This window comes from Lagopus leucura, unplaced genomic scaffold, assembly GCF_019238085.1.
Source record: "Lagopus leucura isolate 7727_CA_CO unplaced genomic scaffold, USGS_WTPT01 Super-Scaffold_100157, whole genome shotgun sequence".
NCBI classification, from domain to species: Eukaryota; Metazoa; Chordata; class Aves; order Galliformes; family Phasianidae; genus Lagopus; species Lagopus leucura.
This window is the reverse complement of record NW_024962334.1, coordinates 20578955-20594728: the sequence shown is the minus strand read 5'-3', so window position 1 is coordinate 20594728 and position 15774 is coordinate 20578955. Positions and strand designations below refer to the sequence as shown.

General features: G+C 42.3%; 1 long non-coding RNA gene and 1 other non-coding gene across 14 annotated transcripts; both read left to right on the top strand.

Moving 5' to 3' along the window:
- The first annotated feature begins 20 nt into the window (after positions 1-20).
- On the top strand, positions 21-13294 carry LOC122189379. 13 transcript variants are annotated; one of them, XR_006181802.1, is made up of 7 exons: positions 28-136; positions 868-1069; positions 3078-3155; positions 4717-4761; positions 7220-7352; positions 9443-9510; positions 12540-13290. It is a non-coding gene; the product is annotated as an uncharacterized LOC122189379 (long non-coding RNA). The 13 variants fall into 13 exon arrangements; XR_006181795.1 differs by having other exon boundaries at positions 21-136; positions 7220-9510; positions 12540-13294; XR_006181796.1 differs by lacking the exon at positions 12540-13290 and having other exon boundaries at positions 21-136; positions 7220-9163; positions 9443-11560.
- Positions 3362-3449, top strand: LOC122189888. Its single transcript, XR_006182011.1, has one exon. It is a non-coding gene; the product is annotated as a small nucleolar RNA SNORD93 (small nucleolar RNA).
- Positions 13295-15774: the final 2480 nt, after the last annotated feature.

Sequence of the window (15774 nt, the reverse complement as noted above, 5' to 3'; positions counted from 1 at the left end):
GGGGGCCCTTCCGGGGGCGGTGAGCAGGGGTTCGTTCGGGGGCGGAGGCCGCGGGCCGCCGGCCGCCCTCGTTTGTCCGCGGGCCGTTCTTGTGCCCCGACGTGCCTCTGCGCGCCGCTCTCTGCCGAGGCTGCGGGTAAGTGAAGGGCAGAGATGGAGCGCCGAGAGCAGCGCTTCCGGGTGACGCCGAAAATGGCATTCGCGTTGCGCTGTCCCAGCGTGCGCCGTGTCTCACGTGGCCCGCTGCCTTTGGCTGCCGCGGCGGACGCGGCGCTGCGGCTGTTCGGTGCTGCCTGGGGAGCAGCACGGTCGGGAGCGGCGGGCTGTGCCAGGGCTGCTCCCAAAGCTGGGAGGGGATCCAGTTGTGTATGGAAACCGGGGAGGGGGGGGGGAGAGGGGGAGAATATCCTAGCGGATAAATCACAGCTTGTGGCACTGCAGACATCCACATAGTTCCTGATAGAATCATTAGCGCTGGAAAAGACCACCGAGATCCTCCAGTCCAACCGCCAACCCATCCCCACTGCCCGTGTCCTTCAGTGCTACATCCACGCGCTTCCTGAACACCTCCAGGGCTGCTGACTCCCCCACCTCCCTGGGCAGCCCATTCCAGGGCATCACCTTATGAAAATATTTTTGCCTAATCTCCAACCTGAGTCGTTTAAAATCGCAGTTTACCAGCCAGATGCAGTTATAAAGTTCTGTGTATGTTACATGTTGGTTTGCTTAAGGCACCAGATGGCTTGCAGTTCAGCAGCTCACTTGTCGCATTAACAAAAGGGCAGTACTTTTCGATTAAAAAATAATTCAAATCCAGGATCATAATAAATATCACTTACATAGCTTTTTCTATATTTATTCTTCCAGTACACAGATGCATATGCTGCCTGTAAGAGATTATGAAGATACGAGTTCATACCTTGCTCCTTGCTTCTCAGATATGGACGGGTGACAATCTACAAGCCACATGAGTGATCCTCAGCTGCCTTGCCACTCTCTACCAGTAATCAAAGTGTGGGGGACACAGAAGTGTCTTGGTGATGGAATGACAAACCTGCTGTATGTCAGGGTATAGAATGCACAAACAGCCTTTGTTCATGAAATCCAGTGCACATGTACTCATCTATGCATTGAACAGGAGAGGAAAAGTCAGTATCACATGGTAATATATCTGATGATGTCTAACAGGTAAAGCTGAGGCTTGGAGTCCATGAGTGGCTTCATTGTCAGCTGAACAGCTTATCCCTGTTGGGGTTAGGCAGCATTGTCATGGTTCAGTAGGTGAACGTCAGTATGAAGGGGACTGTGAGTCTACATGTTCTCCAAAAAAGAGTATGCCTTCATATGTTCTCAGACACTAGGAACCAACAAAACATTCTCTAAATAATGCCAGCCATAGAACTTGTTGTGTCAATTGACTCTGTTAGTTATGCTTGATGAGGATTGCCAACAACCAATTCTTTCTGCAGCAGGTGGGCTGCTGGTGTAGGTAGAAAAATACTGGTAATTCATACTTCACTGCACTTCAAAAAGACAAATTTTCTCAATATAATGTTCCAGTCAGAGCTTTATCCAGTTGTTAAGCAAACAGATTTTGTTATTGTTAGCAGATTAATGAGGCGCTTTCAGTAACAAATCCAGAATTTATGGAACATATTAATGAAGATTTTTCTGTGGCAATCTTAGGCAGCTAATAACACAGACAACATAGAAGGCAGAACTGTTTCTCAAATGCTCTGTCAGTTGTTTTTACTAGCTAGTATTAAAGGTTATTTTGTACTTACCAAAGTGGTCACACATTCCTGCTTTGTCACATCTAGCGCAGTAGTTCTGCATCAGCGTGTTGCTGTATTTCCATTCCTTAAATTGAGTACTTTATGCCTATTGTTACTTTTTTATTATTATTATCTTTTATTAAAGCTGGAAATTTGAAGTCAGTAATGACTGCTCATGTTCAACTTAGAAGTGGCATCTTCCCTCCCAAGAACAGCTTTTATAAAATACTCTAAAAGATCGTGAATCCTGTTGTACCATGCCATGTGTCAGTTCCTTTGTGACTGCCATACCCATTGCATAGCACTAACAAATTCAGATCTTTCCACTTCTTGCCTCTAAGGAGATGTTTTCTTCAATTTTAGGTAATTGTAGTGCAAGTGGGATTCATAAGGTTGAGTGTACTAAATAATTGATCCAAATGATTTAACAGCTCTGTCTTCTTCAGGTATAAACCTGTTTAACTGTCTCTAGTTACATCAGTATGGATGTTCTTGAGAAAGGGTATTTGTAAAAATGTGCCATCTGTGCTCCTTCTTCCATCCTTTCCTTTACATATCAAGTCAAGGAATTATTTTCAGAGAACGGGAACTTTCCTTGATAGCTCTCATTTCTTGCATCTGCAGTGTGTTATGACTGGACATCACATTTTACTTTATTATGATAATTAAGCTGTCTTCTGTGCCCTTGTAAGGATGGTCCTTTTCTTCCATTCCATTTTAATATTCATTTAATACATCCCAGCTACTCTGCAGTACCATTGGTCTAGGAAACGCAGATTTTCAGTTTGCAGAGACCACGTTTTGCAGAGATAAATAGAAATGGAAAGCACTACTGCAGCCAAAAAAAACTAAGGCTATGCGATTGTGCTGCTTGGGAAATGCCAGAATTCTGTGACATCTCATTTTCTCTTGATAGTTGTAAAAGCAATAATACTTGGGCTTAAATATGTTCGGGTTTCTTAATTTAGCATATTTTCAAAACATATTTGAAATGCAGAGCAGAGATGCATATAAATTTTTTTTCTGTCTGGATTACTGTCTCTTTCATATGATTTTCTGTGTGATACACCATTGGCTGTACTCTGGCCACTGTAGGGTATTGGATAGCTGCCTTGCACAGAGATCTCAACAAATTAAGGGGCTGGCAATAATCAACCTCATGAAGTTTAACAAGAGCAAGTGCTGCATTCTGTACCTGGGCTGGGGCAATCCTGGCTGTACATGCAGACTTGGGAACAAGAGGATTGAGATTTAATATGGAATTGAGAGCAAACACAATAATAATATTATTTTCCATTTCAGCTCCTGAAGCCAGTGAGGGAGAAACAGCTGTCTGAGATGAAACAACATTCAACAAAACCTCATCAAATGCTTTCAGAGGTCTCTGAAAAAAAAGTATTGTTGTGCTTAAAAATAGAATATTATCTGCTACTCAACTTTATTTTCATTTGGAACCTGACTGTCCCATTATCCTCATTTTCATTTAAGAATGAAAATGTTGCATTAAAGATACTGCTACCTTTCTGTAAGTGGTTACTCTAAAAACATCACAGTCCTTATACGCACATTGCTGTGATTGCAGTATTTGGCCAGGGATGAAAACAATCATCTGATTACTTGCATACTTACAGTGATATGCAGAAGTCTGATGGATTAAAGGATTTTCTGAGGCCAAAACTAATATCCATATTCTCTCATTCTTTGTTTTTAAATTAACTTTTGGGTTTTTGTTTTGTTTTAAAGCATCTGAGGAGAGCAACTGTCAATGGCTTTAGAAAGATTTTCCTCAAAAAACATTTGAATGCATACTTTCTAATTGTCAACCAATCTCATCTAGAGATAAAATCTGAAAAGATTTTATAGGATTTAAAAGGCCTGCCTGTTTTAGGCAGATTCTTACTATGATGGAAACAAATGAGGAAAAGAATGATGATATTTCTACAACAGTCTTTGCTCTTACTGTCTTTGTTTATACCAATTCCAACCTTAGTACATTGAATTAAGGTTAGGCAACCTTAAAACAGAGAATGTAAGGTCTTTATCATAGTTTACACAAAAATGGATATGAAAATGAGGTATTTCTCTTTGGTAGAGAACATGGATGTGGAGCATTTGAAAAATAAGAATTGTAATTAAAATTCATATACAACCTTTTTTTAGAGTATCTGCTCTCAGCATTGACATACTGACAGCCTGAGACACTTACCTGCAGTGTTCCTTTGGACTCTTTCCAGTAATGCATAGAGTACTGTCACCATGTGGGAAAATACTCACCGGTGTTTCAATGTGGCATTGCTGTTGCTTTTCACTCTGGATTACTAAAAAGCTCCTATAGTTGATCTACAAGGGCAAAATTGAGACGTTCTGGATACTGGGGTTATTTTTTCAAGGAGGGTGATTTGTAGCAGCAGTGCATATGGCACTAATCAATGAGAGTTGAGAAGACTTTGGCCTAGCATCCTGCCCAAAGAAGAAGAAAAGAGGTTACAAGAGATTTGCTATGTTCCTTATCATTGCTTCATATGAAACAATATACATACTCCTGAAGTTTTTATTTTGAATCATTTCTGCAATAATTTTATCAGGTGCATAGGATATCCAAGCAACTTTTGAAAATTCCTTATGTTCTGCGTTATAAAATCTGTTGTCGGTACTTGGCACAGGCTACAAATTTGACCCTTATTTTCAAGCATTTAAAGGCCCAAAATAAAATTATCGTTCTGTAACACTTTTTTTTTTTTCTTACATTTATTCAAGATTGCATTAACTATATATCCAGCAAAATTGCATTTTACTCCTTCATTTTAGGAGTAGCAGTCTTTAAGTAGCAGTCACAGGAGATTAAATGCGGTTCAGCATAATGAAGCATGAAGATGACAAGAAAAATGAACCAGAGGTGCCTTATCTCCCAATTCATAGCAGTACAAATTTTATATTCCAGACACGGATGCCACCTTGGGATTGAAGTCGTACTGTGTGAATCTGTGTAAGTATTATTTTCCAATTACCTTCCTGCTTTAAATGTAGAAAAGAAAACGAGTCCTCCTGAATTAAGAGATGTGTTAATTGCATGTGGGATTTGTGATGGAAAGTTCTCTCTAAAATAAACAGTAATAGAAGTTGGTCTTTCACCTATCAGGAGGAAAACTTGCTTCTAGTGAGAGAATGCTAGACTGGACTGACATTGGTCTCTTTTATGACGTTATTACTGGACTGACATATATAGCACAGTATATTAGAACTGTTAATTGTATCATAGCATAATATTTTTCTGCAGTTTTTCTGTTAAATCCCTCAAAAACCACGTGCAGAAAAGTACTTCTCATGTGTATGTTAGTTTTGGCAACTGTCTGATCTGAATGAAATGCTGGTGGGCTTTTAAAAGCCTGAAGAACAGGAATCAGGCAGTGAGCCTACATGAGCCTTTAAAAAAAAAAAAAGATATTTACAAAGTATTTATCTATTACAAAAATGAAAAAAAATAGAAGTTGTCTAAAGGTTTCAATTAATAAACTGTCAGCCTTTATGAATTTAGTTCCCCTTCTTCGTTACATAAATATTAATTCAAATATTATTAGCAGTGTTTCCTTAATACCAGTGGAGGGCAGACTTGAACTGGAAACTCTTTTTCTGCTTTGATTTCCTGAAATTAAAATACAAGATAGTTCCTCAGGCTCAGAGCTGATGGCGTTCTCATCACTTCTCCACAATTCTAATTACTCTTGCACTGGGTAAAAGCTTCTTTACAATTGCTGTTTGACAAAATGAGTGTTTTGCTATGTCACAGAAAAGAAATGGTGAATGTTTAGATAAAAACAATCATGTGAAAGTGGATGAGTCAGTTTATTAGCAGCTGCGTGATATTCCCCAGGGAGGATCCACACTGCTAAGCAATTAATCATGTATATCTTAAAATGGCTTTTAAAAGTGAGTGAATATCATTATCCCCACTTTGCAGGTGAAGGAACTAAGGCGTAGGGAGGTAGCCTTGGAAGATGTCTGTCTAGGTGACTTGCAGATGCAAGAACAAAATCCAGATTTCTGTGATTTAGTCCAGTGCTCAAGCACATTTTTCTGCATAAATGACAGTAGGACAAGCTGTTGCAAACACTGTGGAAATGATGCAGTTGAAATTGCTGAGAAGCTCACGCTGGTGAAATAGACAGGTAACCTGAGAGACAGAGCATAGGTGCTGAGAAGAATATTGTCCTCAGGAAGTTAGGTGGAGGTCAGATCAGGTGGCCAAAGGTCTGCATTAAAAATAGCGTATTTTTACTAAAACAAGTACTCTGTGTTTTTGTATATATTTGTCATTAAGTTAGATTGTGCTCTCTCCAAGGAAGGAGCCTTTCGATGTAGGCCTTCAAAGCCATTCCAATCTCAGTAGTAGGAAATGTGTACTTAAAATGTAGGTGAAGGGTGAAGATGCTAAAAAATTGTTCCTCCTCTCCCATCATCTTAAATTGTGAGCAGAATGTGAGGCTTCCTATGAGTCACCAAGTCCACCGTATCTACTGTACCCACGGTCAGTAGCATTTGTGAGGTTTATGTGACTCACCATTGAATGCTATCCTTCATTAAGGAGCTACGCTTAATAGCTAAATACAATCACTAATTTTATTTGATTAAATACATGTATTCCACTTTGTCTGTGTGCTCTTATGAAGTCATTATTAGTTATAATAGCTTTTTAGAGCATAAAATGGCTCTGCTTTTTTTTTTTTTTTTCTCCTTAATCAGCCTCAGCATATAGATTGTTCTTTCCCTTTCTAGAAAGGGCTGGAGGCACACCATTACAAAGCCTCCCATTTCTAAGAGTTGTGTAAGATATACCGCAGAACATTTGGTGTTGCATATTAAAAGCTCTGTAGATGTAGAGTGAACAAGCTCCTTACACGCTGCATTTTTCCCCTTTTTTCCTCTTACTGCCAGTTTGCAGTGGCAACATGCTGATGGTGTGAATTAGTCATTAGTTTATGACTCCGAGGAAAAGGACTGGTGAAAATTGTAAGTTAGAACGTAAGTAAGTGGACACTCACCATTCAGAATGAAATACTGCATAACCTGTGAGTGTGTTACTATAATTTCTGGTCTATTTCCAAACAAATGATGTTAAAACAGGAGTCGGAAATATCTGGTAGGGATTTGAAGTTCAATGTGGCAGTAACCCCAAAGCCTATTACTTTACATTCAAGGTTTCTCCGTTAGACCTCTTTAATTCATCCCTGATTATAAATTGCTGTCTGTAAGTTTCCAAAAAATTGTTTAATACTCCCAGGCCTAATGCTCTAATTTGGGGCAGAATACAATACCATAATGCCATATTTTCAGTGCAGAATTACACCTTATCTCCAATAAACCACCAATGTCTTCCAGTATTTTTTAGATTTAATGTATTTCAGCACGCAGAATCTTTAGCTTGTGTGGTTAATCTTTTTTCTTAGTCTTTAAGCAGAACTGAGTCTCTTCATTCTCAGTGCAGAAGTGCAGTACAACAGAAGAACAAATCCATTCTGCAGGTGGAAAGAGAAGCTGTGGGTTCATGGTGAGGACAGCACCCATCTGCCCCAGATAAATGTAAGTCCATCTTCCCAGCTTGTAGGTGCCTTTGTTTACCTTTTGCTCCATAACAAAACCAGAAGCTGCTTGATAAAATTCCCTTTGGATTACAACCATAAATAAACCCATTCTGCATTCTTAAATACAGAATGCAGTTTTTGTGGCAGATAGCTTGTAAGCTGTAAACATAAAAATCACATACGAATAAATAAGCGTTGAGAAAGCAGTTATGTGACATAAAGTGTGTATGAAGAAAATGCTCTGAATATGGGAAAAAATGAAAGGATAGCTCCACAGCAGTAGTAGCTGTACCTGCTCAATACACTGAGTTAAGGGAGACTTCTACCTTGCTGTTGTTGTCTCTGTAACTAATTACATCTTAAAATCTTAAAACCACTGACAGTTAAGGGAAAACAAACTTGTGCATTTGGGCATGGCAGGTCTTTTCTGCTGCAAGCTTCACAGGAGCTTCTGCCTCCACACTGATCTTTTCTTACACTGCTCTTAGGTAATGTGTCTTCTCTCTTGTTTGTAATTATTTCTCCCTTTTATTTGTAATACACAAAATATTTAAGAAGCTCATGATTTAAGAGTAATTAAGATAGTGCTACCTCAAGAACATCAAATGTTACTCTTATGTACGCTCATATTTGTTCTGCTGAGCAGGCCCATCTCAGTGACAGAGGGAACTGCAAATAATACAGGCTGACATCAAACTAGCTATTGCTGTAAGCAGGCAGAACAAAAGTTATTTCTGCATTTCTTGACACAGAAACACATGGATGGCTATATATTGTGTGAAAAAAAACCACTACATTGTTGTGTGCTTATGACAAAAAAACAGGAATCCTTTGCCAATAAAATACTGTTATTTTTGGATAAACAAAACCAAAATCAAAGAAGAGCAAACAAGTCTATATATGCCGTGCATAACACACAGTCCCATTTCATCAACATTAGTGATTTTAGCAGTGTACTTCCTGAAATGGGAGTTTTCACTAGAATGAAAATTGCTTCCACATCACTTGGAAGTAAAGCTCACTGCTGTCAGGTTGCCAGAACCCCTAAATGAGTGCTCAAGCATCATTACCTCTTTCAGTGATTTCATATATTTATACTTACTGTCACAAGTAGGAGAGGATCAGCAAGGATTTGTTCCTTGTTCAGAAGATCATGGAGTCTGCTACCTGCCAGCAGGCCCTGCTTCCAGCAGCTGAAGCTCTTACTCATCACAAATCTTGTTCCTGACATACTTCAGCATCCAGTACTTCTTTTACACCTTCCGAGGTCCTTTATTTAGGTATTTCTTCTTCTCCCCAGTTGCTCCAAGCCAGAAACATATCCCTTTACATAGAAGATTCTTGAATTTGTTCACACTGCTTTTTTGGCATTTGTTTCCTTGGTAAGTTCCACTTCTGTAGACTGTTCAGTACTAAGTGTATTGTGAAAGTCTAGGTGGTATTCTACATTATAAATCACAGATACACACAAGATTGGCAGGATTCTTGAATACTGGCCTGCAGCATCCCAGATCCATAGTGCCAGAGAGAGATGCGGACAGATCTTTGGTCTTGAAGGCCAGAATTTGGTCATATTCACAGACACGTTTGGAAGCTTGCAAAAGGTGGCCAAGAGAAGGAACAGGGGATGTCACTGATGAGCTGTGCAGAAATGTCACCTCCTGGAGAACCATCTAGTAGATGGACTACATCTGAGTTCTGCTAATGCTCTTCATTAAGCAAACACGTTCAGCACTGCTGCAGTCACGACTGGAATACACAGCACACCAGCATATGTTGAAATCCAGGACGCCCAGTTCAACAGAAAGAGTGAGTAATATAAATGGCATTAACTGAAATAAATTTCAGGATGTTTTTTGATGGAAAGCATGCTCATATCTCAAAATCAAACCTTTCAGTAGACAAATAAATGGCTTCAACATTTTTCAGGGAAATCTCAGTAGCATTCCTTGGGCTCGTAGGTCAAGCTTACTACAGTCGAGCAGGCTTAAATGCAATATTACAATGTTTTTTGCTTCTTACATATTTTGAATGGAACATAACAATGAACACACATTCTTGTGTTTCTGATGCATTCTTTTCCTGCAGAAGCCCCAGCTGGTAGTAAAGCAGGTCACAGCACAGACATTTCTGTAGAGGAGAAGCTCCTGCAGCAGGTGAGCCCTGTACTGACAGCAAGCAGTTCTCACACTGCAACATTGTGATTAGCTGTGTTAAGCAACATATAAATCATGAAGACAAAGTGCTGCTGAGCAGTGAGGCAGCTTTCCCTGTCCAGGTTGTAAGAAGCAGCCACAATTACCAAATCAGTGCCTTGGCACTGAAAGTGCACAGCACAGTGGAGCAGGTTAGTGGGCTTGGGTCCCTTCCTCTAGAGGAAAGTTTGTGCTGCAGTTTGGCCTCACCCACCTTCGGGCAGCTGAGTTTCTGTTGACTCGAAAGGAAAGCAAAAAGTTTGAGAAATGCTGCTAAAAGGCCTCACATTGTCTGACATCCTGAGACAAGAAAAAATGGACGTTGACTGCAAGCCGTAAAGACTCTGACCTGTGTGTAACCTTTCAGTACTGCTGCGTCCTGCTTTTGGTTTTGCCCTGCTCACTTGGGTTATTCCGTGCATTGCACAAAGAGTTTCAAAGACAGCTCCTGTAAGCCAGTTACCTGTAACCGATCCTGGGAGCAGTTACACTGCCAGCACGGAAATAAAAATACTGGGCCCAAAAGTCAGCCTTGTCTTGTCTGTCAATGCAGTTTCCATGTGCAGGAACAGCTACAGGGGAGCTGCTGCCACCAACCAGGAGTAGCTCTCAGAAGAAGCATGTATCCATGTGGCTCCGTAACAGTGTTGCAAAAATACCACATTTGATCTCTGGGTAAAGTGGAAAAAGCAGAAGGGTGGTTTTTTTACACCACAAATAGAGACAAGTGCAGGCAGTGCGATGTACGAACACTTAGATTTTAAGCCAGCACTTCTGGGCACGCTGTTCAGAAGTGCAAATGCTTTCAAAAAGTGCCTTTCAGCTCAGCCTGGTAGAGCAGAGGACCCTAAGCAACTGCCAGTGGGCTCACATCTCACCTCTTGGCTTCACACATACCCAAGTCCACCTTCATTCCAGGTGTGTGGAAATGCCTGCACCTCTCCTTAGTGACAGAGTAAAGCAAAACTGTATCTGAAGGATATTGCACTGATTTCAGAGAAAAAAAAATGCATTTGATTGTGGGGTAGCACATACAGTGAGATTGCTATCTACCAAAATCAGATTATTTCTGTGCTGACCTTCTGGAGCAAACTTTTCTGACTGAAGTTATTGTGAGGAGAACGTGGTAGCAAAATGGGCAAACCATTAATTATCCTACTATTTTCCACCTATGCTTTTGAGTCCTCTGCATCAGGTGGAAATGATGTCTTCTTGTCCCCCAGGTACAGAGGATAAAAGTGTCAGTGACGCATTTTCACTTCTGGCTCAATGCATCGGGACATTTCCCCACCTTCTAACAGCTAAATGTTATCAGGTCTCCTCTCACCTTTTCAACAGAATGCTTCAACACTACTCACCAGTTTTTGTTCAAGACAGCAGGGAATGAAGCTCATCAAACACATTGCCTACAGCATGCAGTCTGACACACTGGACTAATAATAGCTTTCCTGTCATCACAAAATATCACATTTATGTGTGGCATCCAGAATGGAGCCAACCAAACTGAGCTGCATGGCCACACGTCTGTCTACACACACTTATTCACATTGGTGGGCACCAGGAAAGGACAGGCAGCAGAGCAGCCATCCACATACTGTAGACACGATGTGTTTTTCAGACAAGTTTCCTTCTCTTAAGCTCTGTAATTGCTGTCATTAACACTGAGCAGTATGACAGCAAAAGAAGAATCCCACAAATGTAATGGATCAACTTATGAAAAGTTAAAATTTGTCAATTTTAAGTAGCTAACCATCATTTCCCTTTTGTCATATATTAGGAGGGCCACCAAGATGATCAGAGGGATAGGGATGGAGCTCCTCTCCTGTGAAGAGTGCTTAAGGGAACAGGCCTTTATTTAGCTTGGATAAGAGAAGGCTCTGGGGAGACCTCACTGTAATCCTCCAATATTTGAAGGGAGCTTATAAACAAGAGAGGGAATGACTTTTTACAATGATAGATAATGATAGGACAAGGGGGAATGGTTTTAATTGGTTTTTTTTTTTTTGGTCTAGCGGTTGGCAATCCTGTCCATGGCAGGGGGGTTGAAACCAGGATGATCATTATGATCCTTTTCAACCCACACCATTCTATGATTCTGTGATAAACTAAGACGGGGAGATTTAGGTTTGGTATTAGGAGGAAGTTTTTCACTCAGACAGTGGTGACACACTGGAACAGGTTGCCCAAGGAGGCTGTGGATGCCCCATCCCCGGAGGCATTCAAGGCCAGGCTGCATGTGGCTCTGGGCAGCCTGGTCTGGTGGTTGACAATCCTGCACACAGCAGGGGGGCTAAGCTAGATGAGCATTGTGGTCCTTTTCAACCCAGGCCATTCTATGATTTTATATAATTCCATGCAGTTATTGGGGTTTTTTGTTGTTGTTCTTTTTGAGATAATTCAGTCATGTACTATATAACATCTCACCTAAATCTCCCCACTTTAGCTTAAAGTCATTAATAAACTAAGTGTCCAGCCCTGCTGTCCTGCTTCACAGTGCAGGCCCAGTAAGAAAAGCTGCAATTAATAAGTAAATGAAAGCTGTCTGCAAGCACGTCCTCACAGCACAGCAGATAGCATGGAGGCTTCTGTTACAGCTGAAGGGTCATAGAAATCTAATCCATTGTGATAATTAAAAGCTGACAGGAGATGAGCCCCTGACCTTGTGATTCATGGAGTTTTTCCTCAACGGCACAAGGGTTGGTTGCAACCTGGCCACCCTCTGAAGCCCTGAGGTCCCCCTGAGGCACACATTGCAAAATGGGGCACACTTGGACATGCAGTGCCCAACCTCTCCGTACCCCTGAGTACAGCAGGTGCAGCACTGAGCGATGTACTGAGCGCCACGCTTCAGCCTTTGGACGTGCATCGCTGGACTGAGTGACCACTGGGTGGCAATGACAATCTCCTGGAAAACATTTTCCTGCATTTGCTGATATCAGCTTCCTTTCCTGCTCCTCTCCTTCTTTTCGTTATTTTTTTTTTTTTCCTAGGGATATTTTGTTCAACAACTTCCAGAAGAGATAAGGATCTACACTTATTGATAGAATTTGTCTTCCATCAAGAAAACCATCAATGCTCAAACGCACACAGAGCAGAACAGAGCCAGGGCACTGCCCGCAGCCACCCCACGCTGATTCCCTGTTTGGTTCCCACAGCACTCCCCACTGCCCAGGATGCCCCCAACAAACAGACACAGCACAAAGCACAACTGAAAGGGGCTGCCCGTGCTGCAGTCGGCTGGGGCTCACGGTAGCAGAGTTCTCCTCTTTGTGTCTCGTTTTGCTCAGCTTCTTCATTCATTCAGAGCTGCCTGCAGAGACAGATACAGAGGAAACGAACCAGACAGAGCCGCTCTCACAGCTCCTGTTTTGTTCTCCAGTCACCTATTTCCCCACAGCTCAGCACATAGTGTGCTTTATGCAACGTCTTCTTTCTTTCAGGCATGAAACAAAACTGTCTCTCAGTGCTGAGCAGGACCATGCCAGCTTTTCATAGAGGAGGAAGGAGTAATTACAGGGATTACGAGTGTGGCGCTGAATGTCAACATATATTAAAGCTGTTTAATATCTTGAAATAGAATATCCTTCCACCTGAGGCACTGTCTTTCTGCCTAGAATTAAATTATGGCATCAACTGCCTTGGATCTACCTAGTAACTCATTTTGTTGGCATACTTAAGAAGTTGTTCATCTCAGCATTACCAGAGCACATCAAAACTATTTTGTGCTCGCAGGCAGCACGGCAGCTTCACCCAATGCTCCTCTGAAGGCACAAAAAACACTCTGTCACTCACTGAGAGCATGCTGCTGCCTGCATCCCCTATGCCAACCTCTGGAAAAAAGACAGGTGATAGCAGTGGATGCTACACAACACCATCACCCAGTCCTTTCTTCAAGCTATTTATCTCTACACCCCTTTGCTTTGGAGTGATGATGCCAAGCAGTGGAGTAATCACTGAGAGACCAAAGCGCAGTGGTTCAGGAGCACTGCTAGGGATCAATGGTGGGTCCCATCCTGGACCTCTGAACTCACCCGTTCCAGCCCATGTTGCTGCCTGCAGCCTCCTGCCTTTCCTCCTTGCAGATCTCTGCCCACCCCAAGGCACAGGAAGAAGCCAGGTTCATATTAGGGTCAATGACAACGCTTCTGTAGCGAGGTTTCCTGAACTAGCAGAACAAAAACAAGAGCTCACACAACTGAAGGTATTTCAAGTTACAAAGGCAGCCTGCAAGGCAGGTGAGAAGCTCCTTTGCAGACTGAACAGCAAATGAAAAAAAAACCTTACATTTGTCAGAGGATTGAGGTAGAGCTGAATAGCTGTCACTCAGTTACAGAGATACACTCACATCCTTGATGCTATTGTACATTTAAACCTCAAAGCAGCTGAAGGTATTAGATATTTTTAAGTGGGATTCTGACTAAAGAATGGCAGAAATAAGAATGCAGTAAAGAGATCTGTGCTCCAGTTCTACCCTCCATCCCTGCTTTAGGTGTTCAGGAGTGCTGCTATTTCACACTTACTCAAAAAATCCAAACCGATTCAGTTGAACTGTGGGCCCCCAGTACCATCTCTGTTATTTCCAGTGAATCACTGCCTCAAGGCCTGCAGCACCAGTGAGTCAGGTCTATTCCTCCTGGACTTCTACCTGTTAGTAAGGCCCGTAGTGAAAATAGGGCAACTGCTGGCATTACTCAGGGCTATGCTAAAATGATTGATCCAAACACTTGTTTGAGTGTATTTTGGCCCTGTGCAGCGAGGTCCTGTCCAACAGGAACATCCTCACACTACAGAAATCCACCATCACACTTCAGCCTGAGAAGCTGCAGCCAGGAGCATTGGCCTTAGTCAGCACTACAGCAGTAACAACTGCTGGGCTTGTCTGCGTGACTCAGCCCCGCTGCCACCAGACCTGCTGCACCATTACGTTCAGCAATGTCCCAGGAAATTCAGGGTAACAGCCAATTAAACTTGCCCTCATTTCAGAGTCAATGAAGCAACACCTGCAGCAGAGAGGCTTGTGCCGCAGCGGTTGCCCCAGTCACAGGGGCACGCTCCTGTCAGCCAGAACTGGCAGCTGTTGTTACCCGGCAGCCGCCGGGTGAGAGAACACAAGTGTGCTGAAGTTCCCTTTAATACAGAGCCAAATTAACACTGAATATAAAAAGCATCCAAATTAAATGCAGGCGGCCAGCTGTACAGTCTATACAAACAAATGCCATTCCAAATTCTCAATGCTTGCGCTACCTGCAGGTTCCCCTCCCACTCCACAGTGCCCTACAAAGAGGCTCTCTGTTCTATTTCCCCCCCAGCTAAGAGCTGTGCTTTGGAGTTACCACTATTTTCTTTTGTACTTCCTGCCACATTTTGGGAAAAGGAGATTCAAACTCTCTTCCACTAATCAGTAACTATTCCTACTTGAAACCACATTAAGAGCCCATCCTAAGCATTCCTTTTCACTCACTGTCACTGAGATAGCAAATATTACACTCTCCTGGGACAGTCACAGACCCAAGTTCAACCCCTACACTTCCTGGCTAGGAATCCCTGGCTAAACCCTTGCCATACCAAGCGAACTGTTAAGAATCTGAGATTTCCTTTCTCATCTACTCATACAAAGGTAATTCGTGTTTTGACCATTTGAATCAACAGGTTAAAGATTTGGGATTTAAAAAAAAAAGAAAATGAACATTGTTCCCAAAACATAAGATTCTCACAGCTGCTATTTAGACAAGCTCTTCCATTCATGCAGGTTCCTCCAACAGCGTTGCACCAGAGACCACATTTGTAAGGGTAGGTTAAGGAACTTTGTACAAAATGCAACCCCTCACCTGCAAACACACCTTGTCTGTTGGGAGACAGGGAGGCCATCCTGAAGGGCAGTGGGACCCAGCAGAGCCGGGGGCTCCCCCAGGCTCACAAACTGGCCCATCCCAACACACTGGAAGTCAAGCAGAGCCAGCAGGCCTGTATGCACAGACATGGGGCTCTCAGTTCTACTTACCTATGAAAAGGAAGCACACAAGAGGTGGAAGCAGGAGACCAAGGAGGATTACAGAGACTCTTTGAGCATGCACAGGTAGGGCTAGGAAATCCAGTCTTCATGCAGTGCCCAGGGGCAGCGCAAGGGGCAGTGAGCACAGAACCAAACTGCATGTGGCTTTAAGCTCGAGGCAAAGGAGGTGGATGAGATGATCTCCAGCCTCAGCCATGCTGTGGTTTTTCTGA